Raw genomic sequence first — 16,514 nt, 5'->3', positions numbered from 1 at the left:
CATTTCCTTCTCCAGGGGATCTTCCCAACCCAGGGATCGAATCTAGGCTTCCTGCATGGCAGGCAGATTCTTTACCATCTGAACCACCAGGAAAGCCTATAAAAGGGAAAGTTAGTTTCAGTCGGTCGTGTCTGACTCTTACAAACTCATGGACTGTAGCCCACCAGTTTTCTCTGTCCATGGGATTTCCCCGGCAAGAACACTGGAGTAGGTAGCCATTTTCTACTCCAGGGGATCTTCCTGACCCAGGGATTGAACCTGAGTCTCCTGCATTGCAAGCAGATTCTTTAGTGTCTGAGCCACCAGGGAAACTCTCCCTCTTTAAAGTCTCAGGAGAAAGTATTAACCTTTTCACCCTCTGCCTTCCACTAGTGTAACTTGGTCAAATCACAGTAAGTTAATGAAGCATCTGGAAAGAAAACTCTGCTTCTTTATCAATATACAAATACATGTTGAATTCTTTTTTCCCTTCACCTCTCCTAATCACCTGTTAGTGCTCACCATCCTCTCTTAGGAGGTCATTATCTCCTGATTTTCCTCTACCTCTCAGAGTTCCTCTACCTTCCTTACTTTGATTCTGTACTCAACCCCAATGTGTGCACTTTTTCCCCCACACCATGCAATTCTGTGATATTGTGTTTCCTACAATTCAACTCAATTTTGACACCATCTGCTTGGACATAGCCTCATATTCCACAAGTTTAGGCCTCGGTCCAACAAGACTGCCCCCTGATCCAAACTTCAGATGCCAATCATAAGTCCAAGTTGTCACCTGTGCTTCTCACTCATCCACTATAAATCAGAGGTTCCAAAAACCCTTTCCTTGGGTTCAATTAATTTGCTAGAAAAGCTCACAGAACTCAAGAGAAACATTGTACTTACTAGATTATCAGTTTATTATAAAAGGATATAACTTAGGAATGTCAGGTGAAAGAGATGCATAGGCAAGGTATGGAAAAGGACATGGAGCTTCCTCGCTCTCTGAGACCTCCACTCTTCCTGAACTTCCAGGTGTTCATCAACCTGAAGCTCTCCCAACCTGGTCCTTTTTGGGGGTTCATGGAAGTTTCAGTACAGAGGTGTGATTGATTAAATCACTGGTTGTTGGTGACTGAACTCAATCTTCAAACCCTCTCTCCTCCTTGGAGGCCAGGGGCTGGGGGGGCGGGTGGGGAGGAGGTAGGACTGAAAGTTCCAACACTCTAATCACATGATTTGTTCTCCTAGCAGGCGGTTCCCCTCCTTAGGTTCCTGCAGGAACTTTCTAAAAGTCACTCATTAATAACATAACAAGACACCTTCACTGCTCTCATCACTTGGAAAATTCCAAGGATTTTAGGAGCTAGGTGCCAGAAACAGGACAAAGACCAAATATGTATTTCTTATTATAAATCACAACATCACACTTACACTTCTCAGACTCTTCTTCAGCTTCTCACACCTTCTCCCCATCAGCCTTACTATTGCTGTGGGAGTAGTGGCAGTGGTAATAGCAATAGATGGAGAAACAGCTGTCAATGTCAGCAATAAGAGCAGTAAGCAATGGCACGGCAGTGTTGTTAACTTCGATTACTGTAGTAGCCTTCTAAAACTACTCCCGAGCCTCAATCTTGCCCCTTCTTACATTCTTCACATTACTGCTAATAGAATTCTTCCAAAATAAACATTCAATCATATCACACCCTTTCAATTTTCTAATGGCCCGAATGACCTCGGGAATAAAATATAAATTCTTAACATCGTATAAAAGGCCTGTCACCACCTAGCCCTGTCTACATCAGCCCCTGCAATATGCCCTTTGCCACAGCCACCCCATTTAACCACCAAAGGTATGCTGTTTCTCACCTCTGTTCCTGAAATGCCCTTCCCTTCTCCTGCTGGACCACCAACCCAACTGATTCCTATGTATCCTTCCAAAAAACAGCTGCAGTAAAGTGTCCTCTCTAGGAAGATAACCTCAAGCCTCCCAGCTACATCAAACATCACATTATAATAATAATTATTATTATTTTGCTCTTTGTTAATTTATGCTGACCTCTCCTTCCTGTGTGCCCAGTAGCTGATTGTAAGCATGTTAGAGATACTCAAGAAAAGGTAGAATGAATGAATGAGTGAATTATAGCTCAATTATAAATTAATATATACACTGTTCTTCTGTTCTCAGTTACAACTTGCCTTATCCCATCAGGTTGCTCACAGTCTAGCAAGGGATACAGAAATGTGAGTAGAAACCTATTATCATAATTTTAGAGGATTCATGGACCCCCTGAAGCTCACCCAGGAACCCATGAACAACCAATTAGATAATGATGAAATGGACACACAGGATAAATAAGATCAACATCATTTGGTGACACATAGTGTTAGAGTTTTGTCAGAGCATTAGCTTTATAAAATAAAGAGCAAGGCCACCAGGCTGACAGTGATCCACCAGGAAGCACCTTTGGAGAAAGGTCACTCAACCAGTTTTGAATCCATCTAGTTGAGGGCAAGGCAAAGTACCTGATAAAAATGCTTTGCCGCAATTCTTTGCTTTTCTCAGATCTACTAACTTCATAAACTTAATTTTTTAAATTACACATAATTTTTTTATTCCTCTGGACTTTATCTACATAAAGCCTTGAGAGTCTCTTCCTGGGTCCTTTGAGCTCTGGCCATTTCACATGGAAAGTTTCGATTCTGGTTCTCTGATCTTGCCTCACTCAATCGATTTCTTTTCTACTTTTCCCTAACCCTACTTTCAGCAATCCAATTCACAGGGCGTGACTGCTCATTTTAGTACCTAACCTAAGCTCTGTTCAACACTTTTCCTTAATCACAAGCTTTTTCTTCCACATCAAGCTTTCTTTTCTCATCACTTCTGGCATTCTCTACCTTCCTCCTTATTAGCTTTCCATCTAGTCTTGCCCAGGCAGCAGCCTCTAGTTCACCCTGAAATTAATCTCCAAAGTCCACACATATTTGCATCTATATCCTTTCTTGATACAGTGGTCCCTGGGAATCCACCAGGGTCTGTTCCAGGGCCCCACAGATTCTAAAATCCTGGATGCTCCAGTCCCTCATATAAATGGCACACAAAAAAAAGTAAAGTGAAAGTCACTCAGTCATGTCCGACTCTTTGCGACCCCATGGACTATACAGTCCATGGAATTCTCTAGGCCAGAATACTGGAGTGGGTAGCTTTACCAACTGAGCTATCAGGAAAGCCCCATAAAAAGGCATAGTATTTGCATATAATCTATGCACATCCTCACGTGTACTCTAAATCATCTCTAGGTTACTTATAATACCTAATACAATTTCAGTGCTATGTAAATAGTTGTAAATACAATGTAAAAGCTATGTAAATACTTGATGGTACCTGGAAAATTCAAGTTTTGCCTTTTTGGAACTTTTGCATCCCTAAGACAAAGATCATAACACTTCCTGACTCTTTCTTTGCTTGTTAAAAGGATTAAATGAGTTCATAGGTGGAGAGAGCTTCAAAGAATGCATGGCTGACCCAGAGAGGTGGTGAATAAATATTTGGTACCATTATCTTCCAAAATCATACCCTATTTGTAAAGAAAGTTTACTGAAGTATTGTGTGTGCCTTCATGTTCAGCTGTGTCCGACTCTTTGTGATCCTATGGACTGTAACCTACCAGACTCCTCTGTCAATGGAAGGAAGACCTGGGGGCAAAGTGCAAGTGACTCAGCATAGCCCTGCTGTGACAGCCCTGGATCAGCAGTCAGGACTGTCCTCCTACATAAAGTACCACAGACTGTCCCTTTGCCACTTGTCCTATAGCACATGAAATGGCAGCCTGGAGCCTGAGAAAGGGGCATTAGCTTCATCCAACAAAGTGACAAGCTCCACAAAGGAGTTTACTTTCCAAGGTTTACTAGAGATTTAGGTCAGGTGAAAGATTATACACATTGCACAGCTTTTCAACAGAAACAGACTGGGTCATTTGATTAGGCTTGTAAATGTAAGGTTAATTGGGAATTGAGCATTGCAGCTCTAGGAAACAGGGTACTTGGCATGTTTGTATATTTCTGAATCTGTCCCCTGTTTACAGCTACAAACATATGCCATTAATTTATGATTTTACTTCTATAGGCTTCACCAGGGTAACACAAATAGAGATTAGTCATTAAACCCAGGAGGAATTTGAGAACAGGACATAAAATTTAAAGAAGGTTATACACTGAGAGAAAAAGAATGATGTAAGAAGTAAAGGCAATAGAAAATTAGCTGCTAAATCTTTGGGATAACGCATTTTTCAGGTTGTTTTTTAATAATATTCACTGTATTGTACTTTAATCTGTGGTTCTCCAAGCTAAGCTAAGTGATTCCCAAGAGAAGGGGAGAGGCTTTTCTAACTAGCGAAAATAAGTTTAACAAACAAACAAACAAAACACACAAAAAACCTGAATCTCTTCTTTCCTGAGTTTGTATTTTCTTTATTACTTTTTGTCCACCAAAACTGCAGGGAATATAGAGTGTATAGATATTGACTCTATTTCCAGATTGTCTGCCTTCCCAACTAAAACCTGGAATGAGAAGACGAAACCTGAGGTTCTTCAGGCTCAGCCTAAGTCAGACTCCTTCCTGGCCAGTGTAGGAAATGCAGGAGCAGCTTTGTCAACTTCTTGCCAACTTAGAGTGGAAGGAATTGATGATGATACATTCCATATTCCCCAACCTCAATTCCAAAATCCAAAAAGCCCTGCAACCAAAAGTTAGTCCCATAAATTTGGCACAAAAATTTGTCTGGTGGCAAAATCTGACCTTCTTAACATATAGCTGAGGATAGTCATTCTTTGTTTCACTCAAAGTGTGATGACACATACATTTTGTGGTGGAAATAAAATATTTGAGTATGGGGTGCTGATCCAGACTCCACTGGAAATAATGTACAATATATGAGGCAACTACCATTTTACCTTTCTAAAACCTAGAAAATTTTGGCTTTCTAAACATATCTGGCTCCTTGTGTTTAGACAAAGGATGGTGGACCTGTCCTAAGTGTTCTGAGGTAGTAAGAGGTCTGAGAAAAGAAACGCATTCTGGCTCTGCAGAAGGAGATGTGAACTGCAAATCTAAAACTGCTTCAGATAGAATGGAATTCAAGGCGAGCTGTCGGCATTACCTATCTCAGCAGAGAAGCAGGAAAGCAGTGCACTGAGTAACAAAAATCAGTCAGCAGCCACACTCCTTGACCCACTAGGCCTCACTGCCCACCCGTCCAGGCTGTGGCCCAGCTGATCACACACAGAGGGTACCGCCACCTCACCTTCTGGAATCCTTACCTCGGAACTCACACAGGTGCTTTTGCTAACATCTTCACTTTTTTTGCCTGGAAAATCCCATGGACGGAGGAGCCTGGTAGGCTACAGTTTATGGGGTCGCAAAGAGTCGGACACAACTGAGCGACTTCACTCACTCACTCACTTTTTTTCACTCTCTTTCACCATCTCTCTTCTCTAACAATTCCTCTTCTAGTCTTACAAGTTCTATACTAATCACCATTCAGAGTTCACTGGTGGTGATAGCAAGTTTAGGCAATCTAAAAAGAGCAATGTTAGTTTCATTATGGTTATATTTGTTTTATCTTTTTATTCTGGATTCAGACTGACAGTGTTCAAATTATGGATTCAGTCACCTATGTGAATGTAGATAAATAATTTAATCTCCTTGTGCCTCAGTTTTCTCACTTATAAAATAGGGATAATAGTACCATTCTCACACAGTCGTTGAGAGGGATTTAAAGGAGCTAATACTATACAAAGCACTTAAGAGTAGGGCTTGACAAATTGTGAGGACTCCATAAACGTAAGCTACTACTATTTCTGTGGCTGTCTGCAACTGTCTTCTAAAAGAGCTTCATACAACGAAAATATGGTTTTTTCCTTATAGGATTTCTTTTATCAAATTTCCTAAAATGGTACCATAAGGACACTGGCTGGTCAATAATTATTTGCTAGATATAAGAAAACAACAACAAAAAACAGATGCAGAATCAAAACCTTAGTATGAAATTACAATTAACTTTCATCACACTGCCGACTACAACATTCTTGTGGTATGCACAGCTTCTCTCCCTCCTCTATCCTCCTTTCACTACTTTGTTTTAAAAGCTAAGAAATAAAAAGAGGATAGCTAAACACTTGGTATACAAATTTAACAATAAAACCATCAAGCAGGAACAAATCTTTGAGGAAGTCCTTCATTGTATATTCACATTTTTGTTTTCAGATTACCCACCCCTTAATGTAAAAATATTAGTCATACTGTCCAGGTAAAAATGCACTAAGAACAATTAAATTGTGCATTAAGTTGAATTCCAACTACTTAAGCATTATAACTAGGAAAGTAATATTTCCAATGATATCTCCTTCCCTAATATCTCACAAAGCTCTTCCATTCAGAGTCAGACCTTGGAGAGTTACTCCTTGACCTTCCCCAAGACATCAGTACTGGCACATGGGTCATCTCTATCAACGTACTCATAATTTTCAGCTGATTTTCAGCGCTCCCCACCCTGTGGCCCTGGGTGTGGAAGGAAAACTAGGAGCCCCATATATTCACTATTCCTCTCTCACCTCCTAACCTGACTATGGAATTAATGTTGGGGCAGCTGTGGCTTTTTTCTAAAGTCAGGCCTAATTGGACCAACTCATATTCGTCTCAGTCAAATTCACCTCTACCCTATTTTATTTATCAAAAAGAATGCCCAACTCAAGGTGGAAAAAAAAAAAATCATAGCTAAATGTAGGTTTAAAGCTGAGGAGACTTGAGATTGAAAAACTGCCAGTTCTTACTGCTCACTTACTCACATGAGGGTTTACAGCTCCTGAAATCATGCCAGGACTTTGAAAATGAAAGCTTGCAGTTAGAAAACGATGGCTCATGACAGCAAAGATCAGTCATGTGATAGGCCAAGCGTTTTCCGTCATTGCCTTCTTCAATCAGACAGAGCTCAGAAACAGAGGTTAATCGGTCAGATAGCATCCACAGGGGCTGAGGGCAGCAGAATCCGGCTGCAGCAATTAATCATTTAATTGCTTTCTGATTCACTTTAAATGTCTTTTAAAAAGATATTAAAGAAAAACATTATTGAAAGAACATTTTAGACTATTTAATAAAGATCCAATATACCCTTTGTGAACCAGAAAATAAATGGATCTCCAGCTAAACTCTGTTCAGTGTTTGCTTGGGCAGCACTTACTTACACAGAGGAAGGAATGACAGAGTCTCTGCAGCAGGCAGAAAAAAAAGAGCATGCATAAAAGCACTTAGGAAAGAAAATATGCGTGTAAATAAAAATAGGCTTTTTGTTTGTTTGGCTATTCATTTTTTCTGGCTAAATAGTAGGGTGTGTGACAGGGGTTGACAGAAGAGCCTAGAAACACAGTAAACTAGATTTTTAAAGGGTCTTGAATGCTGAGATACAAGAGCCTGGACTTCAAAAGAAAAAAAAAACAAAAACCTGATTTGATCTACTAATCAGGCAATGGGAGCCACTGAAGATTTTTAAGCAGGGAAAGCAGCACATGTTGGGAACAGCATGAACTGTGAGGTTCACCAACCCTAGGTTATAATTTCTAGCCATGACTCTCATTAGCCAGTGTGGATAGAACCTCCCAAGCTGAACAGTGGAAGTAACAATACCATTTCCAAGGTTACTGAAACATTAGATACAACGTACGTAACACCCCACCCCAACTCCACCCCACCAAGGCTTAGCACATAAAAAGCATCTAGTAAATGGTGTTAGCTATCCTCCTGCTATGCTCTGGGTAGGAAGGTCAAAGGGGAAGAGATGGAACGAGGGAGACCAGAGAGAAGAAAATCTAGACAAGACAGAGTACAGGCAAGGAAAGTGGCAAAGAGAAAACAGGAGACTATAAGGAACGCAACAAAGGTAGTGCTCAAGCAAATGGAGACCAAGAAAGATCAACTTGCTCAGTGCCATTTGACAATGACTGCACATGACTGAGAGAAGAGAGGAAGCCAGAGAGCCTCCAAGAATCTGGCTGAGATAAGCCACACACGGGTTGGAGAGACGCAAACTTCTATGAGGTCCAAAGTAAATAATACATGTAAATAAATGCCAAACACTGAGTTTGCATTTCTAGAACGACTACAGAAATAACCGTAAACATCTTTCTTTCTACAGTGATCCCATCTGAATTCCTAATAATGAAAGCTGCCCTGAGAACAACTGTTAAATCCGCAGGGCCAGATGATTTGGGTCATGACATTATGCAGGGTCAAAGACCAGTCGGGGTCATCCTCCCACACATCTTCCCCACACACCCCTTTCCACGTCATCTCCACCACAGACATGCCACCCTCTCCTCAGGCCAGCTTCACTGTTGTCACTCACTCTGTGATCCTCTCAGCACAAATAATTGCCTGCTCTCCTCAGGCCCAACTGCCTTCCTCACAAGACTCTGCTGCTTGGATAACAGGTAGAGAAATACCTGGTGCTTCAGAACAGCAGGGCAGCGCCTAATAACTCACGCACCTGACATTTTCATTACACACTACATTAGAAGTTTCTTCAGGAAGCAGCCTGAATAATTTTGCACCACTCTGCTCAGTGGGGATTAATATTACTTACTTACATGTTTGGGGCGGCAGCCACTCTTTCAGCACAAGCTTCAATCCTCATCTGGGTCATTGTGGGTTTCAGCCCTGTCAGCTCCATGTAATTCACAAAGGGATCAACCCATGGACACTTCCCAGTCTGCAGGACACACAGGGGAAACTTTATAGTGTATATAAATGAACTTCAATATTGCAGTATACCTTTTGGGATGTACTTCTAACTTGTTAGAACAGGCAGAAAAGCTGACAAGCCACTTTGTGTCTTTTAGGAGACCTCTGCTTTGCACCAGCTGGCCTAGAGAAGCACAGGATCACACTGTCTTCCCACTCACTGCCTTCATGCTCTCTCTACAGGAGTGTTACCACCTAAGCTTGCTCTGGAACATTTAGAAGTTTTAGTTAGACTATAGAGTGTTTTTTTGAAGTTTGTTTTTTTTTTTTTTTTTTTTTTTGGACTGTGCTAGGTCTTAGTCACTGCACTCGGGCTTTCTCTAGTTGCATCAAGCAGGGGCTACTCTTCACTGTGGTGTGCTGGCTTCTCATTGTAGTGGCTTCTCTTGTGGCTTCGTAGTTGTGGCACACAGGCTCAGTCGCTCCAAGGCATGTGGGATCTTCCCAGACCAGGGATCAAACCTGTGTCCCCTGCATTGGCAGGAGGACTCTTGGCCACTGGACCACCAGGGAAGCCTTTTTTAAATTTTTAAAAAATTTTGGCTACACCACAGGCCATGCAGGGTCCTAGTTCCCTGACCAAGGATCAAACCCAAGCCCTCTGCATTGGAAAGCAGAGTTTTAACCCTTGAACTGCAGGAAAAGTCCCTTAACTTTATTTTATTCTTAACTTCAAGACAAATGTCATGCTGACTTATCTCCAGTTAATGATGTTGTGCTTCCTGTGCAAGCCAATGGCCTCCAGAACAACAGAACTCCACACATGTACAGTGTTTTGTAGGCAAAGATGTTTCATGCTTTACAAAAGGAAGTGGGACTTGGGAAGGGGGTTGATGACAACACAAGAAGGCCAAAGGTTGCTTAGAAGTCAATCCATCCAGGTGGTGCTAGTGGTAAAGAACTTGCTTGACAACACAGGAGACTTAAGAGACGTGGGTTCAATCCCTGGGTCGGGAAGATCCCCTAGAGGAGGGCACAGCAACCCATTCCAGTATTCTTGCCTGGGGAATCCCATGGACAGAGGAGCCTGGTGGGCTACAGTCCATCGAGTCACACAGAGTCGGACATGACTGAAGTTACTTAGCACACACATCATAGATAGTAAAGTGTTCCTTCTGGATTCTTCACAATATTCTTAATCCAGGAGCACTTGGCATCGGGCACTAAATGTGCTATTTGCACAGCTGACCCTCTGATGGTGTGCAAATGTTTTTCTTTTCATGTTACTTCTGGTTCTGAGGAGTGGATACTGATATCTATCATTAAGATTTCTACCTTTTTTTCCCTCTGTGTACCAGAGTAATATTAACAACGGACATCTGCTATCCACATAGTGCTACTTATGTCTCTTTTACTCCTTTGTTACCACTCTGTGAAATAAGGTATTATTACTCGTAATTTACAGATGAAGAAACTGAGCCTTACAGAATTTAGATAACTTACTCAAAGCCAAACAGCAGTAACTGGGAAAACCAGAACTCAAATCCAGGTTTCTTTTGTGTCAGAGTCAGAGTTAAAAATCATAATAACTCACTGGAACAATGATATCCACAAATGACATTGCAGGAGCATTTACTGGAAAATTCTGGCTCGATACCCACAATAAAGGGGAAAAGTCTCAGTACTTACTGCTATGAATTTGATTCCACGTACATCTCTGAGTGTATGATGACCTTAACTGTTTTAGGAAAAGCTACATCAACTCTGCAATATTCATCTACTTCTTAGTCTATAAAAGGCACACAGCTAATTAATCACTGAATGGAGGAGGCTGGGTGTCAAGAAGAGTGAGATATCCACTTCTCAAGGCACCTACAACCCAGCTGGGTAGATAGGCCCTAAATACATGCAGTGTATATACTGAGATGATATCAAGAAAAGCATTGCAAAGATTCATCACCAACTTAACAATACACAGCGAGAGCACTAGGGTGAGTCAGGTGAGGGAAACTCCTCTCCAAGCAGGAGGAGTCAGAGAAGACTAGATGGGAGAGATGGGAACCAACAGAGGGGAAGCACCTGGTAAGGATGCAGATTGCTGGTAAGTGAAAGCTGCATCCAGGAGAAGTGAGAAGATATCCCTAGAGTGAAGTTAAGGTCTCCTCATACTGACAGTTTCATGTCATTACCCCATGCTTGACTGGAATGCAACATGAGTCCAGAGAGTCAGCACTGACAATCAACACTGCCACAGACTGAATGGCATCCCTTAAAATTCATGAGCTGAATTTCATGAAGCTCTAACCCTCCTGTGTCACTATATTTAGAGGCAGGGCCTTAAAAGAGGTAATTTGGGTTAAATAAGGTCAAAAGGGTGGGTGGGCCCTTAATCCAATGTCCATATAAGAAAAAGAAGAGACACCAGAGCTGCTCATTCACAGAGGAAAGACCACATAAGGACATGGCAAAAAGGCAGCGATCAGCAAGCCAAGGAGAGAATGCCAACACTTTGATCTTGGACTTCCAGCCTCCAGAACTACAAGAGAATATATTTCTGTTGTTTAAGCCATCCAGCCCATGGTCTTCTGTTATAGCAGCCCTGGTAGACTAATTACACACACCTTCATCTATTTCACATACCACTTCTCTGCTTCTCTATGCTGACCTGGATGCAGCTACCTGGAGAAGCAGGTTTCTAAACCTGTGGGCTACTCCATGTGGTTATCATGAAGACCTCTGCTGGAATGCTTGAACAAGCTGAGGATGATCTAAGGCAGTGCATCTCAAATTCCCCGTGATGAAGAACCAGTTTTCCTCCATTCTTTGGCTGATGGATACATGATCTTACTATGCTTGCTAAGAAGGCAGCAGCAGCCACAAGCAACTCACTGTGCAAACTTAACAACATTCTACTCAATAGTGTCCCCTGATCAGGTGTGTGGATATGGCAGCTAGGCACTGGTGAGCTGGTAAATGTTCAGCACCCAGGGTGTGGGGGAGGAGGAGTCCTGATCTGTGGCATTGCCCATTTGTTAGATAAAAACACTTCTTGTCATGACTGATTCCAAGCTACCAATCTGAAGTTACTGAGTCACAGAGATGGGAAGGAATGCCTGTAACTGGCTCCCTCCAGCTGGTACCACCTACCTTCAGCCCATCACAGCGACAATGTATAATTATTAAAAAGTTCCTACTTATTGTCATTTCTGTACTTAACTCCTTGCAGAAGGCAGGTCACACTTTGCATAACACTGACCTAATTTTTTTAAGTGTGGGAGTCCCCAAAGAGGTCCCCTAAAGCCCATCAGCTCACTAATTTTACTAGCGTAAACTCTGGACCCACAGAGTTCTAAAAAAGTATTTTCAGAAAGGGCCTGTTTACCCAAAATTACCTATGAAAAAATGACAGAAGCTCGGCTCTTCTCTCTTTTTTTCCTTCCCTTCATCTATTATCTAAAAAGATCTTCTCCCTGTCTCTTACTTTTTCCCTTCCCTTGTCCTCCCTTTCCTAAAAGATTGTTCTTCCTTTCGAAAAGACAGAACATTTCCTCTGGTCTCTGTAACATCGTAGTTAAGCACAACCTCTCCAATGGTCCACTCTCTTTCTCCTACAACTTGGCTTTATTGTGGGGATGAAATCCTAGTCTTTGTTATAAGAAGCAATGAAGGGATAAATCCACTCAGGCAATTCAAGGGTAAAACCGAAGCAGTAAGTAGATTTAAAGGACCTATAAGATTAAAGGCAGAAAATGGAGAGTTATATTAGTCCTCTTTATCCTTGCTTTCCCAGAACCAATTCAGCTTTGTTCTTTTTTTCTTTCTTTTCAAACACAGAGCCAACCATTAGTAGAACAGCCAAAGCCTGTGGCATACAGAACAGTGAATGGAGTGAGAGTGACCAGCACTGAAACCCAGACGAGAGGTAATTAGGGCTGACCTTGGGAGGTGGCCGTGAGAATAGAAACACAGACACACACAAGTCATAAAGCCATATTCTTAAGTAAAATCAACAAGATTGGACCATGGATTAGAGATAGAATAGCAAGGGCAAGGGAGGAAGATGGTGCAAGGCTCTGAACACTGACTGCAGCCAGATGAGTCATCCTAGAGCTTGGCTCCAATTGAGTTACTCAAATGAGAAAAACCTTTGGATGGCTCCAAGCCCACTGCACATAGAATGAAGTCTAAATTCCTATATAAGGACTGCCACAATTCTGTGCTGAATTATTAGCAAGCTTAGACTCATTCATTCAAGGGACATTTATTGAACAGCTATTATGTATTATGCTGGATCAGAAATCAAAAATGGGGGAAAGGCACAGTTCCTGACTTTGATGAATTCAGTCCCTTCAAATAAATCAATTCACATATGCTTAAGCTCCATTCACAATGTTCTCTTCATCTGAAATCCATTTTTTTATTGAGTGCTCACTCTATGCCAGAGACTGCTCTTGGCCCTAGAGACCCAGTCAAGTTATTTCTATTCATTTCCCAATCAGACCTGTGGATTATTGATTTGGGATTTTCTGCGTAGAGAGCTGAGGCCAAAGGGAACCTCAAAGGGGAAAGACTGAGGAAGAGGACGAGAACCAACACCAGACTCTTGGAGTAGTGCCTACAGTTCAAGGATTAGAAAAAGGGAGAAGAGCCAAAAGTGGCCAGAGGAGTAACAGTGGGCAGAGAAAATCGAGTCATAGAAGCTGAGTGTGGAGAGTTTCAAGAATAAAGAAGAATCTGAACTGTGTAAAATGTGGCTGAAAGGCTAAGAGAGAAGACTGATGAAGGAACCAATACAGCCTCTCACTTCAAGCGATAGAGGGAAAGAAGTCTGTGGTGAGGGACAGATCAAAGATGAACAACAGAGCAAGGGAGTGCTTTATAAAGACTCTGGGGCAGAAAATGGGAGGGTACAGAAATCGTAGACACAGTAAAAAGTTGACCTTATAGAGAAGAGAGACTATTTTTTCCCCAAGACCAGAAAGAAGGACAGGACAGAAGAATATCCAGAGACACGGGGTAAAGGGAGGACATAGGGGGATCCCAGGGGTGTTTGAAGTTAGACTACGCCACGTTTGGATCTCAGCTCTTCCACTTACTTTTTTTTTTTTGGCAAGTGGGATCTTAGTTCCCTGACCAGGGATTGAACCCATGCCCCCTCCAGTGAAAGTGTGGAGTCTTAACCACTAGGCTACCAGGGAAATCCTTCTACTCACTTTCTGCATCATATCAGGCAAGTTGATCAAGCTCTCTGATCCTTAGTTTTTCCATCTTCTTATAAGATGAATATAATAATGCCTTTCTCATATGGTTGTTGTGAGAACACACTGAGAAAATATATGTGCCACCAAGCTTCTCCCTTGCGTTATCAGCTAAGGTACATACGAGGTCACATGAATAAATTCTACTGACCCTTGCCCCTATCTGCTCATACAGCACTGTAGCCCTCTGCAAAGTACTCTTGTAAAAGTGCTCACAAGTGAGCCCACCTCACTGAGCTCCAGGGAGTCAGCCAAGCCTCTGTTGTCCCCACACTGCGGCAGCTAAGGTCCTGGAACAAACAAGATGCCAAATCTAAACATGCTACCTGGTACTACAGTCTTGATGAAGCAGCCTTTTCAGCTTTTACTTAAACCCCTTCCCCAAAACAGCCTCCACCAGTCTCAGTCTGGGCCTGGATAGAAGCCCGAGTGAAAAGCACGTTGCTGTACCTTGAATTGTCCCTCCTCTCTTATGACCAGGCTCTGGGAGTCTCTCTATCCTCCATGTGAATACATTTCTGGTAGGCCCTCTCCATTAACTTGCTAAACACTTCCTGGTATGTATCAATCCCAATCATCTAGATTACATCTAGTACACCCTGGCACACAGTATGGGCTCAAGAGAGTTAACTCTTTCTCTCTTAACGCACCTTCATAGTTTCATTTATACTTCTGATTTGTAGTGCCCTTTCTCCCATCCTCAGTCATATCTGGGTTTGACCGAGGTGCACAAAGACTTGGCTATACTGCATAGTGGTGAGCTTGTAAATGTTTAGCAACCAGCTCTCCAGGAGAAAAAGCCAGATTTTGTAGTGTTTGCCAATTTTCATGCTGCAAACACTCCCACGCTAGTGGTAAAGAACCTGCCTGCCAATGCAAGAGATGTAAGAGACTCGGATTTGATCCCTGGGTCTGGAAGATCCCCTGGAGGAGGGCATGGCAACCCACTGCAGTATTCCTGCCTGGAGAACCCCACAGACAGAGGAGCCTGGCAAGCTACAGTCCATAGGGTCACAAAGAGTCAGACAGGACTGAAGCAACTTAGCACACATGCACAAACACTCCCACCATGGCTCATTTCAATTTACCAACATACCATCAACCACCTTGCAAAACCACTGAACTGGTTACCTGGGAATCTTGGCTAGTAGTATACTGAAGCAACTCTGAAGTTTCTGCCCATTGAATTAAGTCCCAGGTATATCTAGCTACTGCTTTGTAAAGACGACATTCTACCCCACCTGCATTGCAATGGGGATGAATGTAAAGGCACCAAGTCTCACTTAGGGATCTTCAGTACTTTCATGTGGTTTGGGAAATGATTGTGTTTAAATGGCATTTTGAGGGAAACAGACACACCCTGATGGGTGAAATCTCAGGGATGATCAGTGAACAAAAACACTGTCACTGAGTAAGTAAACAGTGACAAGTTTATAAGATGCTGTTGGCAGTAGCTGGATTTCTCAGTGCTGAACACTTGAGTTGGGCATGGTGGGAGCGGCTGGTTAGCCATTTGTCAGGCAAAGTCAAAACAGCCCTCCAGCTACAGCACAGACGGCAGACTGCAGCTCGTCAGCATTTTATTTATGACTCTTAATTAGCAAGCAAAAAAGGAGGGAAGAAGTTTCCAGCTTGGGATATACAGACATATATTTCCCGGAAATTGTCTTTGTCAAAATAACTTAAATCCCCATGACCCCGAGAGGTAGATATAATTTTCATTATATAGACAGGAAACTCCACCCTGGTAGGTAAATATAATTATCCTAATCTCACCAATGAAGGTTCAGAGAGGCAAAGTGACTTTTACAAGGTAACACAGCTTGAACACTAGACTGGCAACTTTCAGACTCTAATGCAAAGGCTCTTTCAGTCACATAATGGTTGGCTCTTATCTCGCACATCAGAGTAACAGTCCATTGACTTGGACTGAAAGAGTTGAATACCAAACTCACTACACTGGTGAATAAACTTCATATTCTTATGGTTAGATAATTAATTCTTTGGAGGGAAGGGAATTATTGAGGGGAGTGAGAAACAGGACAACTGAATGAGTAGGTCAGCTTCCTGCCTGCTTTTGAATAGCCTAGCGTCTTATTTTGCAACCAACAGAGTCTAATCAGGTATAGGGCAGAAATAAAGAGTGGGACCTCACAGCCCATGAATTTAAAGTGACTCTGCTCTATGGAGGTGTCTTTGAGCTGCTGGGCAAGTGATTGTGAGGTACAGGAAGCATCGGAAATAAGAACAGACCTGGCAACTATAAACACAGAGGACTGCTTACCTCAGCCATATATTTACAGATGGCATTCAGAAAGGAGTGCACTGATTACTTCTGATCACTGAGTTAAGCCAAAAACATTTAAAAAATGATAGTTACATAATAAATTTAAATTTTTACTGATATAAATCACCTTGATTATGGGTTTCAAATTTAAAAATTATTTATTTTGATTTTTAATTCCTGTGAAACCCCCCAAAACAAAATGTTTCTATTGATTCGCAAGGGTTCCATGCCTCAATAAAGGATGTGTTGGAAGGTGGCA

Source organism: Capra hircus, chromosome 17 (genome assembly GCF_001704415.2).
Source record: "Capra hircus breed San Clemente chromosome 17, ASM170441v1, whole genome shotgun sequence".
NCBI classification, from domain to species: domain Eukaryota; kingdom Metazoa; phylum Chordata; class Mammalia; order Artiodactyla; family Bovidae; genus Capra; species Capra hircus.
This window is presented reverse-complemented; position numbering follows the sequence as displayed.